Here is a 22,377-nt window from a genome sequence, read left to right on the forward strand (position 1 = left end):
AACCTGTCCTCATGGTTAATTGAATTCTCCTGATGCATGCCTTACAAGTTGTTGAACATGTCATTGCACTCAAAACTAGCTTTCCGCAAAAATTTACCTATATCATGCATTGTTGTTCCTTGAACCAAAACCTGGGTTGCTTGCGAGTATATTCAAAGTACTCATTGACTTGCCACTGGTTATTTAATTGGCCAGGCATGGAAGAACCGGAGTTCGAAGAAGAATTCTATGGAGACGAACATGCGAACTAGGACGTTTCCCAGTCAGAATGCCTATAGGGTTAAGGCAGATGGCATGGGTTCTACTTATCGACGAAGATTTCCGCTGCTTGTGTTTCACTTGATGTTCAGCCCTTAAGGCTTTATCTATGTAAGACTTGACCATAATGGTCATAATTTGTGTAAGACGGTATGTATGGATGTAAGACTCTTGTTATTCAGCTTCTGTGTGTTCAGTGAGCATTGATCTCTGGGATCACTGTACACGTGCATTCGGTGATCTCGACTTATGAGTCGGGGTCCCCACAATCCTGTGGAGGAAATTAAAATTTGGAGATCTGCTTCTACTGGAAAGGAATTGACACAGTTCTTGTCTCACCTCCCAAAGCTATCCAAACTGGAACTATATCGTTGTGAAAACATAACACAGGTTGCTGTGGGGGTGGATTTGCAGCAAAAAACAGCACCAGTATCATTGTCAATCTCTTCAGATGTTACAATGGATGATACACTAGCAAAAGAGGGGCAACAAGAAATAGCAGAGGTGGAGAAGGAGGAGGCAAACACGGCAGATGATGATGGGCTGTTGCTCCTCCCTGCACATCTCTCCAACTCTCTGACGGCGCTGGTCATCAGTTATGGTGGTGCGGTAGTTCATTCCCTCAATGCCCTCCAAGCCCTAATTGCCCTTTGGTTAGAAGATTGCTCTTTTCGCCACCCTTTCCCGTCCTCCCTGCTACACCTGGATCTTTCGTCCGTGAAGGGCGTGCTGACCCTTCCAAACCTCACCTCTCTCACCCGATTAAGCATATCTCGTTGCGGAGAGGATTTGAGATACGAGGGCCTGTTGCCTCTCCTTACTCGGGGCCACCTCAGCAATTTAGTCCAACGAATCCCCAATTTCTTTGGTGCGTGCGATTAATTGGAACCATCCCAGAAATCACATTATAGACTGATCCAAGGTAACAAATACTTCCTTGCTCGTACCAATTCTCGATTTCCACCATTACCCTTGCTTTTTTTCTGATACCACAGACGCTAACTCATTTTTCTTTCGGCTTGGTTCACTTGCTACTGCATATTCTGAACATTGTTTGCTTCCATCAACCGTACGTGCAGCTGGTCCGTGCATCACTTTCACCTTGTGGACTTATCCCCATATATGGATAGTTGGCGCATGAGGTCCTGTGTGGTATTTTTGTCATGTCAACACATTTGGTAAGTACATGCAAATTGTCTGAAAAGTATCTGCCTAAGTTATCTGTCTGATCAAAATTGCTCCCAGTTCTATTAGTTTAAATCACTGCTCATATTTTTGATTTGATTTACGTCACAACTGAAAAATCTTAAACACTATGTGTTTTCATCTACTTTGCAGGTTCTCTGCCTGGGAGCAGTACAGTTTTTAGCCTTGTTAATCATCCCCATCTATGCAAAGTCTGCACACGAGGATCTTTTGTGTTGTATCTTTTTACTGTACATAGTACATAAATCTGGTAAGTACGTGTTGAACTTCTCCAACCATATTACTGATACCTAGATGTTCCTTATCGAACTGAGAAATATCAAGAAAATCAACATGGTCCTCAGCTAATGCCATTCCATTCATGGACGAAATTTAATATGCATTCAACATTTTTTTTGTTTCTTGTGCAGGTGTTCTTATGCTTGTTCTGGTTGGTTTCAAGATACTTTGCAGTTACATTTGGTGCCGGTGTGCTTGTTCAGCCGTGAGGATCATAAAATGGGGGAATAACCGATATTTTGCAGATTTACTATTGAAATTAAGGTTTGTAGTTTTTTCAGTTCGATGCTACATTGCAGATATTCGTCATAAGCTTTGTTGCTAAATGAAATTTTGTTAATTACAGGAGCTTTTTACAAGAATACCTTTCTAACCATCTCAGTGCTTGCGTCAAGTAAACTGAGATCTCGGGCTTTCACTAATTGGTATGCCTTGTCTATTCACATTCGTACAAAAGTCTAAAAGGGTACTCGTGTATTTGTCTTATGTTCCAAACTTTTTAGACTGAACTAAGCTTCTTGGTCGCTCAATAGACATGGCCGATGGACAACTTTGGAATTCAACAATGCAGTGGTAGCAGGTTTGAGGAAAGGTCAGTAAACCCCAGCTGAAATTCATGATGGGTTTAGCAAGATAGATTGTATTCATTGTGTAATTGTCGGACTCTTATTGCCTCATGAGACCTAGGTTAGAGAATTCCTGCTTTCTTGATAAGTTGGAAGTCTAGCTTTTGAGCACTCTCGTAATCTATGAATGATTGTCATGCTGAACTACATAACACAAGAGAGTTTTCAGCTGATGCATATAGTCATAAAGGTAGAGAACACTTGTTACTAGGTTATTGATGAACATTGATTGAGCAAAAAGACTTGAGCTTGCTAATTTTTATTCCTAGAACCTCCTGAATTTTGTATGGTGAAGGTGGTTTTATTCTCTTCTTGATCCGGGGTATTTTTTCTGTCCCACCAATGCCAAAAACAGCAGGTTTCATTAGCCTTTGATTATTGCAATCTGAATTTTTAGTGCGTATTGTTAAGTTTGATGTTCCTCTAGTCCGAAGTCTTTGAAATCCAGTCACTCTTTTTGCGTAACTTATGTCTGCTAGCCTCTTCAACACTCAGCATTGCATTCCTTCATCACAAGCTCTGCCGGTGTACATATACAAATCCCAGAAAATAAACCATCTCTTCCATGTGTTCACACCATACCTACCTATCTGCATATCACATCTCTCTCTGTCTCTCTCTCCCACAGTAGTTGATTATTCCATAAGCACACTCATCAAGTTAAAGAAGACTCAAAAGCGCTTTGTTGTCATTGGCCCTGCAAATTTCATCATTATGAAGAGCTATATCCGTCAATATTGATGCCTCTCTCACAAAAATAAAAAAATAAAGAAAGAAAAAGAGTGAGGGCCGCCATTCGAAAGGTCAAAGTTTCATTCTCAAGCAGGAAGAAATAATCAGCAGTGCTTCCATATTCATGTGCAGAATGCAGAATGGCTAATCAAACTACTACCTATGCAATATTGATAGCCTCTCAAACATTTTTTGGCGTGAGTCCATTCCCTCCCACATCCCCTGGGCACTACCTTTCTCCAATGACTGGAACGTGAAGACTTCTTTGTACTAGAGTTGAACTCTTATTTAGCTTTACAATCTTGATTTCAGATTTGCTCATTGTTTGAATTACCCAACCAAGCTCCAGATAAGCTTTCCACAAATATAAAGTAGATAGAAAAAACTTCGGCCACTGGCCAGTGAGGATTATAATTAAGTGATGAGAGTAATTCCGGATCATGATGAGGTAATCTCACTCGATACCTGCTCTTGGAAGGTTCAGAAAGGAATAAAATTGTTGGCTTCTCCTGTTCTCTTTTGTTCTTTAAATTGAAGTCAAACCACGTAGTGACTCGTGTTCAAAAACTGGATTACTATATTGTTGATGCTGGTCAATCTCAAAAAATGAAATATATTCCCTACTGGCAATGAATAAGAGCAGTTATTTAAGTGTGTGCTCAACCGCTAGCTTGCTACTTTAATAAGTTTGCAGGAAGTGCCTCGACCCGAAGTTCATGAGGGTTTCAATAATTGTTTGCACATGAGCACTTGTTTGCAATCTAGCTATGCTAAGCTTTCAGGTATTTTACAAGCACGTGGGCAAGTTGAATCAGGAGCCTGGATCATTTGGCCGCGATCTGAGACTCTTTTTCTCGAGGGAGAGACAGAAAGGGAGAAGCCTGAGATGAATCATATATAGCTTTTGTTTCTCTTTATAGCCACTTTCTCCCTAATAATTCTATAAGGAAGAGAGAATGGTTTTTTCACACCTGCTATTTCTCTTGTAGCTTCAACCTGTAGCAGGTTTCGATGGGTGGTATGAAAACAGGACAAAAAATTTCATTTGTTTTCTCAGTGTGGACATGTATATTCAGTGAAATGAAATGCAGTTCTTTGCAAATTGCAATAGTATCTTCATATCTGAATCTATGATTGGGTGTCACTTTTGGTTGCCTGTGCTAAAGCGTAATTAAATAAAGACACTGTAATGGTTCACTGCAGAATCTTCCGGTTGCCTGATACCCAATTGGCAATCTGAACCAATCATTGTTGCCATGTTGTTTTTATTTTCCGAGGAATTTTTTTCCTGCGATTTCTGTTTACAAGACAAGATTTGAGTGCAGAAGCTACACAGGTTTGCTCTATTCACAGGCATGACCTGGAGTCTGGACATACTACACATATTGCTTGTCTTGTGACTTTGTGAGTAGAACACAGGGTATATATGTGTCTGCTTGTTTTGTCCAGGTATGATCCGGCGAGATTTGGGTTTGTGTTTGGGCCCTTGCAGAAGAAGGAGCATGCTAGGAGTGGTTCATCAGGGAGACTTTGCGTCCATTAATAAACAGTACTGTAACAGGGAACATCTAGAACGAGCAAACTCTATTAACCACGATGTAGATTGGAGCCAAGTCTCCCATTTTCAGTTTCGTGATGTACGTCTGCTTCAAATCTGTCTACGCGCCCGTGCTGCCGACGCCTACGGCACTGATCTCCGCCATCTGTCTTGTTTCCTTTTGCTCTTGGGATTGCAGTCAAACAACTTAGTGACTTGGTGTTGAAAAACTTTGAAAGCTATACTGTTGGTGCCGATCACCCTCATATAATGAATCCGTTCTCAGAACTCTCCGGTTCCCTCATGGCAATGAATAAAGTTGTTATATAGGTATGTGCTCAATTGTTAGGCTGCTACTTTGATAAGTTTGTGGGAAGTTTCTCGACCTGAAGTTTATGTGGATTTCAATAATTGTTTGCAATCTCTCTATGCTAAGCTTTCAGGAATTTCAGAAGTGCACACGGGCAATTTGAATCAGGAGCTCTGGTCATGTGAAGAAATTTGGTCCGCCAGGCCATGTGCTGCGGTTTTAGATACTGTTTTCCTTGAGGGGTGGGAGTCAGCAAGGGAGAAACCCGAGATAAATTTTTCTTGTTTCTTCTCTTTGTAGCAAGTGTTAGTTATATTCAGCAAGAATGTATAGTGAAGAGAGAATGTTTCCCCCCCTTTAGCTTCTGTGCTACTTGATGTGAGAACACGTTTGAAGCAGTTTCACTAAGCAACAACAGTTATGTCCGGTGGTTGGTTGTTTCGCGGAAGCATAAACAAAGTCCATATATATAGATAAATGGTTCGCTGATATTGTTTTCACCTTGGTGGTCTCCTTTTTATATGAAACTGGATATGCTTTCACGTTTGGTTTGCTCGAAAATAGGCTATTCTGGAAGAAAAATCCTCTTTTTTTTTATGGGCATTCAGATGAACACAACAAGAGCTGTGTGCGGTGCGCTCACAACCTGAAGAGGTGTGTTGTTCGGCAGTTAACTTGCTGCTGGGCAAAGTTAGTTGGGTTGAATGCAGTAACTTGTTGCTGCTGGGCAAGTAGTAGCTGTAGTGTTTTAGTTGCAACGATATCCCGAAAGAGATTTGCAGATAAGAGCAAGTGGAGTGCTCAATACGGAGTACTTACTGATCTCCATCACCACCCGAGTCATTTCACATCTTGTGGCCTCTGGGAAATGCAGTTGCTGAAGTTTTTTATTTATTTTTTGTTTTTTTACGGGGAGCTGCTGCAGAAGTTGCAGACTCTGGCCGGTGAGTCTCAAGAGATCGTTTTTTTTTTGAACGTGGGCTCGTTTCTTTTGAACGTGGGCTCGTGTGTCTACTCGGAATGTGCACTGGGCTTTGTGAAAGCCTACGGGTCAAGGCCCACGCACTCTACCAATTTCTCTTTCTTTGTAACCCATCGGCGGCAAGGCCCACACGAGTGTCACAAGGAGAAGGAGGGGAACGAAACAAGCCGGCCGCCCATGGCTTCGCCGCCGCCGCCTCCGCGGCCGTTCCCGACTCCTCCTCCGACGCCAATCCGTAAGCGCATCTCCGTCCAAGCTCCTTCTCTGCCCCGCCGGTCTCGTAGGCGTTTCGTTTATTGACTGGATCCGTTGGCGTGAAGCTGAGGAGGGTGTTCTACATGAGACCCTCTCAATTTCAGTTCAGTCTTCTTGTACCATACGTATGTGGGAAGGATGATTATGTTTTGTCAGGACTAGGGTAGGGCTTCGATACAAGTTTCAGAGGTTCAGACTCTGTTAGCCTAAATACGTTTCATTCAGAAATGGCAACACAACATGGTGTTTTTAGCATTCACTGGCCATTCTACATGCGGGTTGTATTCCTTCAATTCTCATCACAAGCAACAACGCAAGCATCTCTCAACAGACTCTGGCCGCTTCATGCCACCCTACATATCTCACTCACACTCTGTGTATTAGTACTTTTTACCTGCAAAGCTTATGCTCCAAAGGCAAGTAGTTCCTCGGGAGGCTAAAAAGTTTGTGTGTTATGTGTGCTCTGCAGAACAATAAGAGGAGAAAGCAAAAGCACCAAAGGGATAGGCAAACTGGTTTTGCATTCAGCTAGCTGCTGCTCCAGTTGGAGAAAATGACTAGTACAGTGCTGGGTTCACTTGCATTTCACTTCAGCAAAGCTTCTTTGAAGTGTCAACGGACATGCTTCTTTGAGGGGAAATACCCAATGGTTCCTGGGTACATATGTACCCTATATGGGGATTTATTTTTAATAGTTAAACAAAAATTTAAAATAGTTAAGAAACTATTTTTAGAATAAAGTTGACTTACTTACGCACTAGTATACACAATTTTCACAAAAAAGAAAAATATGTTGACTTCACAGCGAAAAAGACAAAATTTATTTGCTATTATAGTTCACTATTCACGCTATTTTGACCGGAAATTTGTCTTTTTTGAAAAGAAGTCAAAAGGATTTTTTTTTGGTGGATTTTATTTTTCACGAGTACAATAGAAGGTCAAGTTTATTTCCAAAATATTTTCAGGAATTTTTGACATTTTGTTGAATTACTAATTTTTTTTCCCATATAGGGTGCATATGTCCCCATAGACCAAAAGTTCCCCTCCTTCTTTGAGGTGCTAAGGACAGATGTCAGCTTGACTGCCCACCTTTGTCTCTAAAATCTCAGAATTGATTCGATTTGTCACCCCGAAAATCATCCATCCCTAACCAATTATTGTCATGGATATGGATGAAATAAGTGAGAGTTGGCTGATTTGGTTGAGGTCTGCATATTGCATTGGTGCCCATCCAATTATTACTCGCACACTCACCGTTCACTAGAAATAACCACTCTGTTGATCAGGTACTGTGACAAGGTTCATGCACTTGTGCCATCAGGATCAGGGTTCAGGACAGCTGGAAAGAGTCGAGGGTGGGGATGAGCAACAGTTTGCATCTCATCACACCACGCGCACAAGCACTGATTATGCTTTAACTGGTAGCACCACCTTGGGCATCATCTCAGTACTAGTAGTATTTTCGTTGGATACTTGCTTAGAAACCACGAGGGGGCAGGAAATCTACACCAGGATAAAAGCAGAGAGACTGAGATGCATAGATTCAAATAGCCCGCGAAATAGCCGCAATAGCTGCGCTATAGCTGCCCGGGAGCCTCGCCGCTAAGCTATGGCTGTGGCCGCGAAAACCTCAACATATCCCTCTAAATGGCAGAAAAATCAGCAAAAACCTCTAGAAATCATCTCTCCCACCAGAAAATTTTCTGCTATTTGCCGCTATTGCCCGCTATGGCGGCCGCTATAGCTGCTGGGAGAGGCCGCCGCGAAATCGTTTCTCCCGCGATTTTAATCTATGCTGAGATGTGATATTAAGGTCAGAGCACCGCTGGAAATTGGCCAATTATGCATGGAACACATGCTGCACTTATGTCACTTTATCTTTTAATCATTCCTACATGATAAGTTTGCTACTGCACAGGGAAGTTCCTCTGGACACTGTAAGTGTTTGTGTCATTTGTGCTCTGCAGTCTGCAGAACAAAAGGAAAAACACACCAATGGAATAAGCAAACTGAGTTTGCATTGAACTTCCGCCCCATCTGAGAAAAATGACTAGTGGAGTGCTGAGTTTGCTTCAATTTAACTACAGTAAAAGAGCACGCGTCGGGAAACTGGTTCACTTCACAGCTGGGTTGTTGAGCTGAAGGATTGGTCATGAGCGCAGAGCGCCTCTGCTCTACCTTTCTTGCTCTTTCTTTCTTTCCATCTGTTGCGTTCTAGGAAGCAATTTTGAGATGCGTACTCACAGCGCATTCTAATCACACTTCATCCCCATATATATGTACCCTTCTTCTCCTTGTGTCGTCTGTTCAAGTTCAAAAGGATATATACTTCTTGCAAGGGAACGAGATTATTTCCATTTACCTTCTGATGCCCCTGTTTAGGCACTGTCTGCAACAGCAGTCTTGCCTGTCATGTATCATGCGCGTGGAACTATCGTACCATGAGGTGAAAAGATTTGGTAAGCTGTGTATCAAGCTCGATGGGGACAGCAAGTTATCTTTACTGTTGGGATGTGTCCCTTCCCTTGTTTGCTCCCAAAAGTGCTCCATGGATGCGAGTCCTTGTCCTCGAAACTGATAACCACAACAAATGTGATACACACCCTATCAAAAGTAGAGAAAAAAGAAAGAAAAAGGGAGATCCATGTGACATTAAGATCATCAGCGGTGATACACGCCCTATCAAAAGTAGAGAAAAAGAAAGCAAATGGAGATCTGATGTGACATTAAGATTATCAGCATCGCTGGAAAGGGCCAGACAGGGAACAAATGCCGCACTCTCCGGTGTGCTGCACGTAAAGGTGATGGGTCTTAGCACTAACTCACATCTTGATCACGCACTCAGAGAGAAAGATGATGCTTTATTAGGTAACCTTCAGCATCAGCTCACTGTTTCCATATTCCTTGTGATGATTACGCCCTTGCCTATTACTCCCTCCGTAAACTAATATAAGAGCGTTTAAATCACTATTTTAGTGATCTAAACACTCTTATATTAATTTACAGAGGGAGTAGTTCCTTTCCTCTTTGTTTGCCAACTAAACGAGAATATGTATGCCTTGCTTCACCTCAGGAAAATAGAGCACGCTCGTGACATTTTCTGCCTTGCGTATTTGCCCCAACATAGCATCTGCTCATTTTTAACTTTTGCATAAGAAAATGTATCAGCTACTTTTGCATAAGAAAATGTATCAGCTCACTGTTGCCAATGATGGATTAGCCCACTCCCGTTGATGGAGAGCATTTTCAAGCACTGCATGGCCGCTTTGAATCTTTCAAATAAATCACTGATTGAGGGGCATTTTTAAGCAACCTAATGACAAATTCCACAAAATTCTCGTGCATTTGCAGCTATGGAAAGATTCAAACTTGCTCCTGTGCAGGCTTAGATCGCAACTTGCAGAGAGCAGTGCCAGAACTCCGCAAGGAACGCCAAATTTGTTGTCACGGCTATAGGGCCTTTATTTTTATCATGGACGCGTATGTTGTTAAACGGATTTTGTTCCCTTTGTGCTTTATCTCTGCTATGTACCGTAGTATAGGCTGGTGTTCCCAACATAATTTCAAGAAAGGGTTCCAGAGCTACCCAGAGTCCCAGACCAGGTTGTAATGATGCCCTTAACAAGATCTGAAGGCAAGTACTCCCTCCGTCCGGAAAAGCTTGTCCCAAGCTTGTCTCTCAAATGGATGTATCTAGCATTAACTTGGTGCTAGATACATTCATTTAAGGGACAAGTTTTTTTGGACGGAGGGAGTATTAATTTGCTTGCTCTCCCAGCTTCACTAGCTGCGATTATTTTAGTTCATCCGACTGGGACGTCCTTCTGATTGGCTAGCCTTACTTTGTAGCTGCTTGCATCTATAAATACCACCCCTTAAGTATCTGTAGTTCTCCACGCATCTGCCATCCACGCCTCTCTCTCGGGACATCAACCTTCTCCGGCATTTCTCCGCTGCGTCTAGAGTTCTCGACTATCTTTCTTAGCTAGGTCTCCTCTGGTAGCAACACTTTGCAGTGCAGCCTGCTCTGACCCCGGCTCTCCTGGTAAGTTTACATGAGATTATTATCACTGAACACTGGAACCTCATACATTTACCAACCATTATTAGTTTACACTCTTGTTCTTATTTAATACGTATATGATATATGCCTTTTGGATTCCAGTTCAAAAAAGGTTATTTGTTCACAGTATTGATATATAGTTGCCCTTGCTAACAACTCTGGTGCATGCAGAACTATCGATATCGATAATTCCATCTTCTCTATGGAGACGGTTGGCATATCTGCAGCGAGCTGGGTGGTTGGCAAAGCACTGAGCCCACTGTCTGGTGGTGTGCTGGAGTTGTGGGCAGCCAGCACCAAGCTCGGGTATAACATCGAGAATCTAAAGCTGGAGCTGTTGCAGGCTCAGGCAATGTTGAACACTGCCGAGGGCAGGGAGATCCACAACCCCGCCCTGGCTGAGCTGCTAAACAAGCTGCGGCAGCTGGCCTATGGGGCCGACGATGTGCTGGACGCGATCGACTACTTCCGCATCCAGGATGAGCTCGATGGCACGTACCATGCTGCAGACACGCATGCTGCTGGCTGTGTCCAGGACCTCGCCCTCCATGCTCGCCACATGACCAAAGCTTGTGGGAACAAACTCAAGTTTCCTGTGTGCACGCGTGCTACCAGGCGTCCCGATCCTGATGAGCAAGACGGCGATGGCAAACAAGGATGCCTCTCAGGTCTCCGCTTTTGTGGTGGTCGGCGTGAGGTTAACTCCTCACTACCGACACCCACCAAACAGCTGGGTGTCGATGAGGTTCATGGCAGATGCATGCCTAAGGCTGCCCACAATGTCGGTAAACACTTTTCTTGCTTCTCCTCCTTACCCTCTATCGACCATGATGCTCAGACCGAAGTGGTGGAAAATCACCCCTTAGAAATACCAAAACTGAAGTTTGACAGGGTGGAAATGTCTAGAAAGATATTGAACATCATAGAGCAGTTGAAGCCTGTATGTGCTAAGGTCTCAACCATTCTTAATCTAGAGTTACTGAACTCTAGCCGTGCCTCTACCCAAGACATTGCCACGAACAGACCCAAAACTACCCCACAAATTATAGAACCTAAGTTATATGGAAGGGATAGCCACAAAAAGATTGTCCTCGATGAAATTGCTAATAGTCAATGTTGTGAACTCACTGTGCTTCCAATTGTCGGCCCAGGAGGTATTGGAAAGACAACTTTCACACAACACGTATATGAACAAGCGAAGAGTCATTTCCAAGTCCCCATCTGGATTTGTATCTCTTTTGATTTTAATGCGAATAGGTTGGCAAAAGATATCGTGAAAAATATCCCCAAATTTGACAATGAAAAGAGTGATTGTAGTGATGAAGAGCTTATCGTGCAAAGGATAAAAGGAAAAAGGGTTTTACTTGTGTTAGATGATGTGTGGACACATCATGAGGATGAGTGGAAAAAATTGTTATCCTTATTCAAAACCGAGGGTGCAAAAGGTAGCATGGTTATAGTCACGACTCGAATACCCGAGGTAGCAAACACGGTTAAGACAACTAAATGCTCACTGGGATTGGAGCATCTATGTCCTAAAGATATTATGTCTTTCTTTGAAGATTGTGTATTTGGTGACCAAGAACCATGGATTCACCATCCAGAACTATCTGAAGTTGGGAGCAAAATAGTGGACAAGCTGAAGGGTTCCCCTCTTGCAGCAAAAACTGTTGGTAGATTATTAAGAAACAAACTTACATTAAACCTTTGGACAAGCGTTCTGGAAAGTAAAGAATGGGAATCACAAAACAATGACAATGATATTATGCCAGCTTTAAAACTCAGCTATGATCATCTTCCATTCCATCTACAACAATGTTTTTCTTTTTGTTCTTTATTTCCTGAAGATTATGAATTTGGTAGCGAAGAGTTGGTTCACTTGTGGATTGGACTGAATATTTTGAAGATGTTGGAATGTGCTATTTAAATTACTTGGTAACCCATGGATTTTTCAAAATGAATAAAAGGGAAGAACGTTCTTATTATGTTATCCATGACTTATTGCATGAGTTGGCAGTGAAGGTTTCATCGCATGAATGTCTTAGCATCTATAGTTCTAACGTAAGGTATATACAAATTCCCCCATCTGTGCGTCACTTGTCTATAATCACGGATAACAAAGATGTAAATGACAGAATGTCTTTTGAAGAATACGACAGAAATTTAAGTGCACTAGCTAAACGATTGAAAGTTGAACACCTGCGTACTTTAATGTTATTTGGTGAATACCATGGAAGCCTTGTCAAAACTATTGGTGGTTTATTTAGAGAAGCTACAGCCCTTCGCGTCATATTTTTGTCTGAAGCATCATATAATTTGGAGGACCTATTGCACAACTTTTCAAAACTTGTCCATCTTCGTTACCTAAGGATTAAGCCAGTGTATTACTTGGACGTGTGCTTACCAAGCGCGTTGTTTAGATTGTATCATTTAGAGGTCATTGATGTGCAAAGTGTGCAACACTACGTTAGTTCAACTAGACATATGAGCAACCTTATAAAACTGCATCATTTTCTGGTGCCAGAAAAAAAAACTTCAGTTTCAGTCTGACATTTATGGGGTGGGAAAACTAAAATTCCTCCAGGAATTAAGAGAATTTAGAGTGGGAAAGGAGAGTGATTGTTTTGAACTAAGTCAGCTCGGAACATTGACGGAGATTGGAGGATCACTTGGCATATATAATCTTGAAAATGTGCAGACAAAAGAGGAAGCAAGTGAGTCAAAACTCGCACAGAAGAACCACATAAGAGAACTCATACTAGAATGGGATGTGATGCGACCTAATGTGGATCCTGTAAAAGAAGAAAATGTTCTTGGAAGCCTTGTACCACATGGCAATCTTCAAGAGCTATGCATTAGAGGGCACGGGGGCACTAATTCCCCATCATGGCTATATGAGAATCTCTCAGTTAAATGTTTGGAATCTCTTTGTCTGGATGGTGTATCTTGGAAAACTCTTCCACCTCTGGGAGAGATGTGGATGGTTAATGAGCTTGATGAAGAGTATCAGGGTTGTAGCCTCTCACCTCTAAGCTTCCATAACTTGAGAAGGCTACAATTAAGTAACATATCTAGGTTGAAAAAATGGGTTGGAAATGGCGCTTGTCCTTTCTTTTCTTACTTGGAAGTGCTCATAATTAGAGGATGTTCTGAACTTTTGGAGTTTCCATTTTCACATTCTACTTGCTATGAAGCACGAATGGAGGAGAAAATGGGTTGGTTTCCTAGGCTACGGGAGATGGTCATTGTCGACTGCCCGAAACTAGCATCAGTGCCTTCTATCCCTTGGCGGACTAGTACTCCGTGTTGTGCTGAGATAGTAAGAGCAGGATCAGGTTTTGAAAAGCTGGTTTACCACAAAAGGTACGAATCAAAACTAAGCTTGGAAATTGAGGGAAAGGGTGGTCAATATGATGGGTTGTGGAGTGGGTTGAATTTCTCTAATCTAACTGATCTAGAGGAGTTGTACGTGAACAGAGTCCCTCCCCTGCCGCTGGATAACCTCCGAGTGCTAGCATCTCTAAAGAAGATCGTGATAGAGGGTGCCAGCAGTTTCTTGTTATCGGTTGGAGATGCTACTGCTAGGCATGGCGTATACCGGTTTCCAGTTGAAGAACTCAGGATCAGTAACTGTGATACGAAAGGAAAAGAATTGACATTGCTGCTCTCTTTTCTTCCGAACCTATCAAAGTTGGATATGAATAGGTGTGAGAATATAACTGGGTTGGGTGTGGTAGAGCATGCAGAAACTGTTTCTGGAGAGCAGCAGCAACAGACAAGAGACGATGAGGAAATAATAACAGCGTCAGCAGCAGGAGTACTTCTATTGCCTCCCCAGCTACAGGAATTGCGGATTTCAGATTGCCCAAAGGTGAGCTTATTATTCTCCAATCCACTGCACGACAACGACCAGCACGCCACAACAGAAGCAGGGCTCCAACGTCTCCGCTCCCTTAGCCACTTGGATGTGAGTGGCTGCCCCGAGCTCCTCTCCTCCTATTCATCCTTATCCTCCTCTGTTTTCCCTTTTCCAACCTGCTTGCAAGTCCTCTGCCTACGGAGCGTGAAGCACATGGAGACGCTGCAAGCCCTCTCAAACCTCACCTCTCTCACCGAATTATACTTGTATGCATGGGAGCAGGGTTTAAGAGATGAGGGCTTATGGACTCTCCTCGCCCACGGCCGCCTCACACGATTAACCCTCTATACTCGCTCCAACTTCTTCGCCGGATCCAATCCCTCATGGCCACATGACAAAGAGGGGTATTCCCGTTCCTCCAAGCCCTTGGTTCTGAATACGAAATACAACACAGGAGTCCTTGCTGCGCCCATCTGTAGCCTCCTCTCTTCCACCCTCACAGTACTATTCCTCTTATTCGGCCACGAGGTGGAATGCTTGACAAAGGAGCAAGAGGAGGCCCTTCAGCTCCTCACCTGCCTCTAGGACCTCCGACTTTTTGGGGGATACAAGCTGCAGCACCTCCCTGCAGGGCTACACAAGCTTATCAACCTCAGGGAATTAAGGGTCATATGGTGTTCGGCCATCCTGTCGTTGCCCAGCCTTCCGAGCTCTCTGCGGGAATTAAAGATCGAGTGTTGCGGTGCCATCAAGTCTCTGTCGAACGGCCTCCCGAGTTCTTTGGAAATATTGAATATCTGCCGCTGTGATGCCATCAAGTCGCTGCCCAAGGACAGCCTTCCAAGTTCAATGCGAGAGTTAGATGTCCATCTTGGCAACAGCAAGGAGCTAAAAAGGGACTGCCGCAAGTTTATAGGAACCATCCCAATTGTGAGAACTTGACCAATCCAAGGTGCGTAACAAACAATCAGTTCCCTAGCTTTTTCCTAAATTCGTACATCGAAGCCATTTTCTTTTGTTCCATTTGGTTCACCGCAGTTGCTGCTATTCTATCTTATAATTTTTTTAATATATATATACTTTCCAGGGTTCTTCTTCAACCTGCATATTCTGTTAGCCTCCTACAGTTCTCTCTGTATAATTACGAGCAAGGCTCCCACTTGCCAGTGCAAGCATGATGATCTCAGTTTGTTTCTCCCATCCTGCATGCAAAGCTGGTCAGTACATGCATAATTAATCATCATGTACAGTTGTATTTCCAGTCCACTATTTATTAAACGGAAGTACATGGCTTGCTTCTCTGCGTTTTGTTGTTTCGATTTTGTGGGACACTTTTCTCTTCATGTATTGTTATGGAACTGCTGAATTGTAGATCCCAACTTGGAAAAATACTCCTTGTTTTGTATACCTCCACTGTTTATGTTGTTATTGCAAAACTCTGAACTGTGTGTGTGTGTTTCGATATACTTTGCAGTGAGCAGGTTGGGCCATGGAGTTGTCAATTCTTCCATCTTTGTAAAATTCTCTGCGTTGATACAAGGTTCCTTCATCATCAAAGCCTTGAGTGGCATCTCCTTATGAGCATGAATTGATAATTAATTAATTATGGTAAGTGTATGTAATATCACAGTTTACTCTTCATAAAAGTCTTGCTTCTCCGTAATATCGCGCATCAAGTCAATTTTGTTCTCTTTTGGTTACATCATTACTGTATATCTGATGTCTGAGCAAAATGATTATTCTATTTACTATGCAGGGATCCATCTAGGAGTTTTAGCCTTGTAAAATTATCTCCATGCACACACAGGTGGCACTTCAGGGTCTTGTGTGGTATTTCGTCCTATATGAAAAGTCCATAAATCTGGTTAGTGTGCACAAATCCAATCTGTTCTATCGTATAGCTAATACCATTTCAAAGTTTCTTTATCTCCCTCCCTGGAGGAAATTTTATTTTATTTTTGTGCAGGAGTCTTTATGCTAATTCTGGTTGGATTATAGATACTTTCCGTTTACATTTTGGTCATCTCTCATGATGACTTGATGGTGTGCTCGGCTTATTCGGCTGTGAGGGTTAACATATCACCATCACCATGGCATAATGGTGGAAGAAATGAGATCCGGTGACTTTCTACTGAAATTAAGCTCTGCATTTTTTTTAATTCGGTTGTACACCGATGCAGATAGAAGGTGTTCTTGCGTTCGTCGTAATTTGTGTTGCTTAACGGAATTTAATGAATACAGGAACTTTACAATAATACCCCTTGTCGTATGATATCAGTGCTTGTGTGCAGCCAATCAGATCTCTGGTCGTTATTAATTGGTATGGCCAATGTTCTCCTTTTGCATCTCTATAGAAGTGTAAAAGATAACTTGTGTATCATTTTTTAAGTTTTAAGATGTTAGACTGAAATATGGTTATTGGGTTCTTGATAGATGTGGCATGCGGCACAACTTTGGAAATCAACAATGGAGTAGGCACATGTTTGTGAAGTTGTAACACTTTTGTACCCACAGAAGGTCAGCAACCCCTTGCTGAAATTCATGATCAATTTAGCTATGCTAGATTGTATTGCAATGTGCAATTGTCAAACACTTACTGCCTCATGAGACCTAGGCTAGAGGAATTGATACTTTCTGGATAAGTTGGTACTCTAGCTTTTGAGCACGCTCATAATCTCTGAATTCATTGCCATTCTGAATTAAATAACACAAGAGAGTTTTCAGCTGATACATATAGTCGTAAAGGTAGAGAACACTTGTTACTAGGTGATTGATGAACATTGATTGAACAAAAAGACTCGAGCTTGCTAATTTTTATTCATAGAACCTCCTGAGTTAAGTATGGTGAAGGTGATTTTATTCTCTTCTTGATCTGTAGTATTTTTTCTATCCCACCAATGCCAAAAGCAGAGCAGATTTCATGAGCCTTGATTATTGCAATCTGAATATTTAGTGTGTATTGTTAAGTTCGATGTTCCTCTAGTCTGAAGTCTTTGAAAGCCAGTCATTCCTTTGCCGTAACTTTATGTTTGCTTGCCTCTTCAACACTCGGCATTGCATTCCTTCATCAGGATATCACAAAATCTCAGAAATTAAACCATTTCTGTCATTTGTTCACACCATACCTACCTATATAGCGCATCACTCACTATTCCATAGTAGTTGATTATTCCATAAGCACAGTCATCAAAGTTTGAGAAGACTCAAAAGCGTTTTATTATCAACGCTGCAAAATTCATTATTATGAAGATTCAAGAGCTATATTCATCAGCAGTGGCCTCTCTCTCACATACTGAAAAAACAAGAAGAGAGGAGCACCATTTCAAAAGATTAAAGGGTTCATTTTCAAGCAGGACGGAATAGCCAGCAGTGCTTCCATTTTCATGTGCTACATATGCAATATCGATAACAGGAACATCACTCGCATCCTGGGATCACCTTACATTGCATTGGCCTCTCAAATAATTTCCTTGGTGTGAGTCCGTTTCCTCCCACATGCCTTGGACCCTACAATTTTTTCCAATGACTGGAATGTGAAGACTTCTTTTTATGCTGAGTTGAACTCTTATTTAGCTTTACAATCTAGATTTCAGATTTGCTCATTCTTTGAATTACCCAACCAAGCTCCAGATAAGCTTTCCACAAATATAAAGTAGATAGAACACTTCGGCCACTGGCCAGTGAGGACTATAATTATGTGATGAGAGTAATTCCGGATCATGACGAGGTAATTTCGCTAGATACCTGCTCTTGGAAGGTTCACAAAGGAATAAAATTGTTGGCTGCTCTTGTCTTCCTTTGTTCTTGACATTGAAGTCAAACCTCCTAGTTACCTGTGTTCAAAACTTGATCGCTATATTGTTGATGCTGTTCACTCTCATAAAATGGAACCCATTCCGTACTGGCAATGAATAGGAGTTGTTATTTAAGCTTGTGCTCAATTCTTAGCCTGCTACTTTAATATGTTTGCAGTAAGTGCCTCGACCCAAAGTTTACGAGGATTACAGTAATTGTTTGCACGTGAGCACTTGTTTGCAATCTCGCTATGCTAAGCTTTCAGGTATTTCACAAGCATGTGGGCAAGTTGAATCAGGAGCCTAAGTCCTCTGACGTGCCATTTGCCGCAATCTGAGACCTTTCTTTCTCGAGGGAAGAATCGGAAAGGGAGAAGGCTAAGATGAATCATAGCTTTTGTTTCTCTTTGAAGCCACTTGCTTCCTAACAATGTTATAAGGAAGAGAGAATGGGGTTTCCCCGATTGTTATTTCCCTTCTAGCTTCAGTCTGTAGTAGGCTGTCGATGAATGGTACAAAAACATGCGGACTCTTTCATCTGTTCTTTAAGTGTGGACATCAACATTCAGTGTAATGTGCAATATCTTCATATATGAATCTATGCTTGCATGTCACAGTGGTTACCTGTGCTAAAATAATAATGCGCCTGTTATTGTTCACTTCAAAAACTTGGCCTTTCTTGTTCGCTTTTGCTATCCAATTGCCTCTCAAGAATTGTGTCGGTGTATGTTGCATTATTCATCCTGTTTTCTCTGAGTCTCAGAAACCGATCGTCCGATTTAATTTTAGCAGCACAAGGAAGGAGAAGATGATTTTTGAATGTATAACCAATTGGTATGTCAGTATGTGTTTTGACTTGCAATGGATTATGATGGAGCTCTCCATAAGAGATTCTTATCCAGGGCGTTCTCTTCCTCTGAAGTTAAAAGTGGAGAGTTTTGGGGCATTGATCTCTATCATCTGCAGCATTTCACATATCTGTCACCTGAAGTTTATGGAGTTGTTGCTACATTGGGGTAATTATTTTTGACTTGACGTAGATTCTTAATCATGCCAACATTTTTTTTACCGTATTATTACTTTTTGCTAGATGTGTCTCTGCAATTGGTAAAGCAAACATGAAGAAGTTGCATAAGCTACGAGGGTTGTTCAAGCCATCATCTATTTCCTATTTGTGTGTCCTCCATTTTTTAAGAACAGTGTGTCCTCCTTTCCCGGCACAAAAAGAACCGGTGTGTCCTCCTATGTGTCGCTCACAGTCACATAGTCGACACAACGGTGATTTCCATCATGGGCCAGCCCAGTAGACGCCTTTCCAGGCGCTCCTTTTTTCGGTTTATATAGGTTCGCTATGGACCTCTGGCTCATCATTCGGTTTTTTGTTTAACATAAAACAAGATTTTTTTTGTGAAAACAAATATAAATACTCTTTAAAATCAACTGAACATATATTTTTCAAAAGTGTGTGCGGGGTGGATGGAAGATCCACCGATAAAGATTGTTGATACTCTTGTAAAAGATAATATGGTGATTACTTTGAAATAAAGAGTACTTTGATGTAAAAAAAGTGAACATATATTTTCAGAAGTGTGTGAACATTATTTTATATTACATGGCATTTTCAAAAATATGCCACAAAAATAAAAATTCCAAACACTTTTTAAAAATACCTGATACTTTATAAAATGACCCTCAAAAGATCTCATGTAATAAAAATAATTTTGGATTTAAAAAAATATTAATTGTTATTTTTAAATAACATAGTTTAAAATTTTATTAAAAGGGAAAGTTTGGCATTACATGTATCAGGAAACAATGTTATTTAAAAAATATTATAGGAAAATAATGTCATGTATTACGAAAAAAGTGATTATTTATTGAAAATCTACTTCTTGAGAAAAAAAATTGAAAACAAAGTATTTATATTATTGGCAAAGTACTTCTCAAAAAAAGAAACTGAAAACAGAGTGTTTATATTATTGACAAATTACTTCTTAAGAAAAAAAAGAAACTGAAAAAATAGATAAAGGAAATTTGAGAAAGGTAATCCAAAAAAACAAAATGCCGAAAGATCAAATAGAAAACTGAAAAATAAAACAAGGGAAACCACTCAAAAAAACTTCTACCAAAAATTAAGAAAAAGGTTTCCCTACCCTTGCCACCCTATTGTGCAAGGCATGTGATGCATGAGCCTCTACGCGAGTTTGTGGCATTTTGATGGAGTGAGCATCACATTGGCTTACAGAGCTCCTATTCTACACTTGTGTGGGACAGTCTCCCGTACTACTACTCCTTCAGAAAAAAGTAATCTCTCGTTCCCAAAAGAAAAAATCAGATGTTGAGTCTATTCCTCTTCACAAAATGTAAATTATTCAAAAGACAATATAATATTGTCTGTGATCAAATGCTCAAACACAAAGGTTGACTGCTCCTCAGAAATAATATTAGGTATAACAACATTGAGGCTATTAACAGTAACTTTGAAGGCTATGTTGTAAAGGACATTGCCCAAGTGGATTGGGCGATACTAAGAAGGTGTTACTCATTTTCCATAGGGTATTCTTTCTTTGAGAAACTCCATAGGCTCTACAATTTTACCTAAAGAAAAGGCAACTCCTAAATAACGCACATTAAGTCCAATTGTCGTTGTTTCGCACAGACGGGAGGGAACGAGCAAAGTAAATAAGCAGGCCCAATTAGGTCTACTATAGTTTACAAGAATCCGGCTTTGGGAATCTTCCGTTCTGCTCTTTTCCTGTAAATTTTGTCTTGTTGTTTTCTTTACCAATTGTTTCTCCTTTTCTATTGTTTTGTTTTCCAGTTTTTATTTCTTCCAAAAGAACATTATAAAAATTGTTCAAAAAATTCAAAGATTGTTTGGAAAGTTAAAAGTATTCATGATTAAAAAATGTTCACAATTTCAGAAAATGTTCACCTTTTTCAAAACAGTTTTAAAAGCATCCATAAGTTTAAGCAATCGTGGCCTTTAAACATATGTCCATATCAACAGTTTCCATAAAATGTTTGTTTTTTTATAAAATGTCCACGTTTTTTTCAAAAAGCATTATCATAATTTTCAAAAAAATAATCACAGTTTTTAATAAAAAATAACTCATGTTTACTGAAAAAATTACTCCCTCTGCCCCACACTATAAAATGCTATTACATCGAATATCCTCACATATTGGACGCAATAATTCCTTATATTATGGGATAGAGGGATTATTTTTTAGTGAGATTAGAAACTAACATAACAAAAAGTAAAAAAAAAAGGGCCAAACCAGTAGAGCTACCAGGTCAACAGTTTGGCACAAAGGGCGCCAAATAGGGGAGCTCCTATTCAACGTGCAACGTGCTTAGCAAAAAGATCATTGATGATCAATGTATTTTTGATGTCTATTTTTACATGCTGACACATAGCAGTAGCTCGCTCTTTGTTAAAGGCGCTACTGCTAGGTCGTTTAGCAGTAGTGCCTTCTGCTATAGCGCACTACTGCTAAGCCATTCCATCTCCCCCCTCCGCTCTATCCGATCCAACTCACACTCACACTCACTCGATCTCCCCCTCAACCTCCGACGCCGGTCCTCCCCCGTCGCCCCTCCTCCGATCTGCTCTGCCGCCACCTCCTCCTCCTCGCTGGACTCGGTACCGGCCTCCTCCTCCATCCTCCCTCTAGTCGCCGCTGGCCGACCCCTCCTTGCTTCGCCTTCCTCCTCTGTCCTCCCTCCACTCGCCGCGGGCTGGCCCCTCCTCGCTCCGTCTTCCTCCTCCGTCATACTCTCTTCTCCCTCCTCGAGTCACCTCTCCTTCTGAAGGAAATATGCCCTAGAGGCAATAATAAAGTTATTATTTATTTCCTTATTTCATGATAAATGTTTATTATTCATGCTATAATTGTATTAACTGGAAACATGATACATGTGTGAATACATAGACAAACAGAGTGTCACTAGTATGCCTCTACTTGACTAGCTCGTTGATCAAAGATGGTTATGTTTCCTAGCCATAGACATGAGTTGTCATTTGATTAACGGGATCACATCATTAGGAGAATGATGTGATTGACATGACCCATTCCATTAGCTTAGCACACGATCGTTTAGTATGTTGTTATTGCTTTCTTCATGACTTATACATGTTCCTATGACTATGAGATTATGCAACTCCCGTTTACCGGAGGAACACTTGTGTGCTATCAAACATCACAACGTAATTGGGTGATTATAAAGGTGCTCTACAGGTGTCTCCGAAGGTACTTGTTGGGTTGGCGTATTTCGAGATTAGGATTTGTCACTCCGATTGTCGGAGAGGTATCTCTGGGCCCTCTCGGTAATGCACATCACTTAAGCCTTGCAAGCATTGCAACTAATGAGTTAGTTGCGAGATGATGTATTACGGAACGAGTAAAGAGACTTGCCGGTGACGAGATTGAACTAGGTATTGAGATACCGACGATCAAATCTCGGGCAAGTAAC

The 22,377-nt window shown here is 41.3% G+C and overlaps 1 pseudogene across 1 annotated transcript; it reads left to right on the forward strand.

Moving 5' to 3' along the window:
* Nucleotides 1–10,089: 10,089 nt before the first annotated feature.
* LOC123190511 (putative disease resistance protein RGA4) lies at nt 10,090–18,515 on the forward strand (annotated as a pseudogene). The gene is made up of 6 exons (XR_006496368.1): nt 10,090–15,059; nt 15,195–15,324; nt 15,582–15,715; nt 15,864–16,227; nt 16,349–16,427; nt 16,541–18,515. The product of XR_006496368.1 is annotated as a putative disease resistance protein RGA4 (transcript).
* The last annotated feature ends 3,862 nt before the right edge of the window (nt 18,516–22,377 follow it).

The sequence above is a fragment of the Triticum aestivum genome, chromosome 2A (assembly GCF_018294505.1).
Source record: "Triticum aestivum cultivar Chinese Spring chromosome 2A, IWGSC CS RefSeq v2.1, whole genome shotgun sequence".
In the NCBI taxonomy this organism is placed as follows: Eukaryota; Viridiplantae; Streptophyta; class Magnoliopsida; order Poales; family Poaceae; genus Triticum; species Triticum aestivum.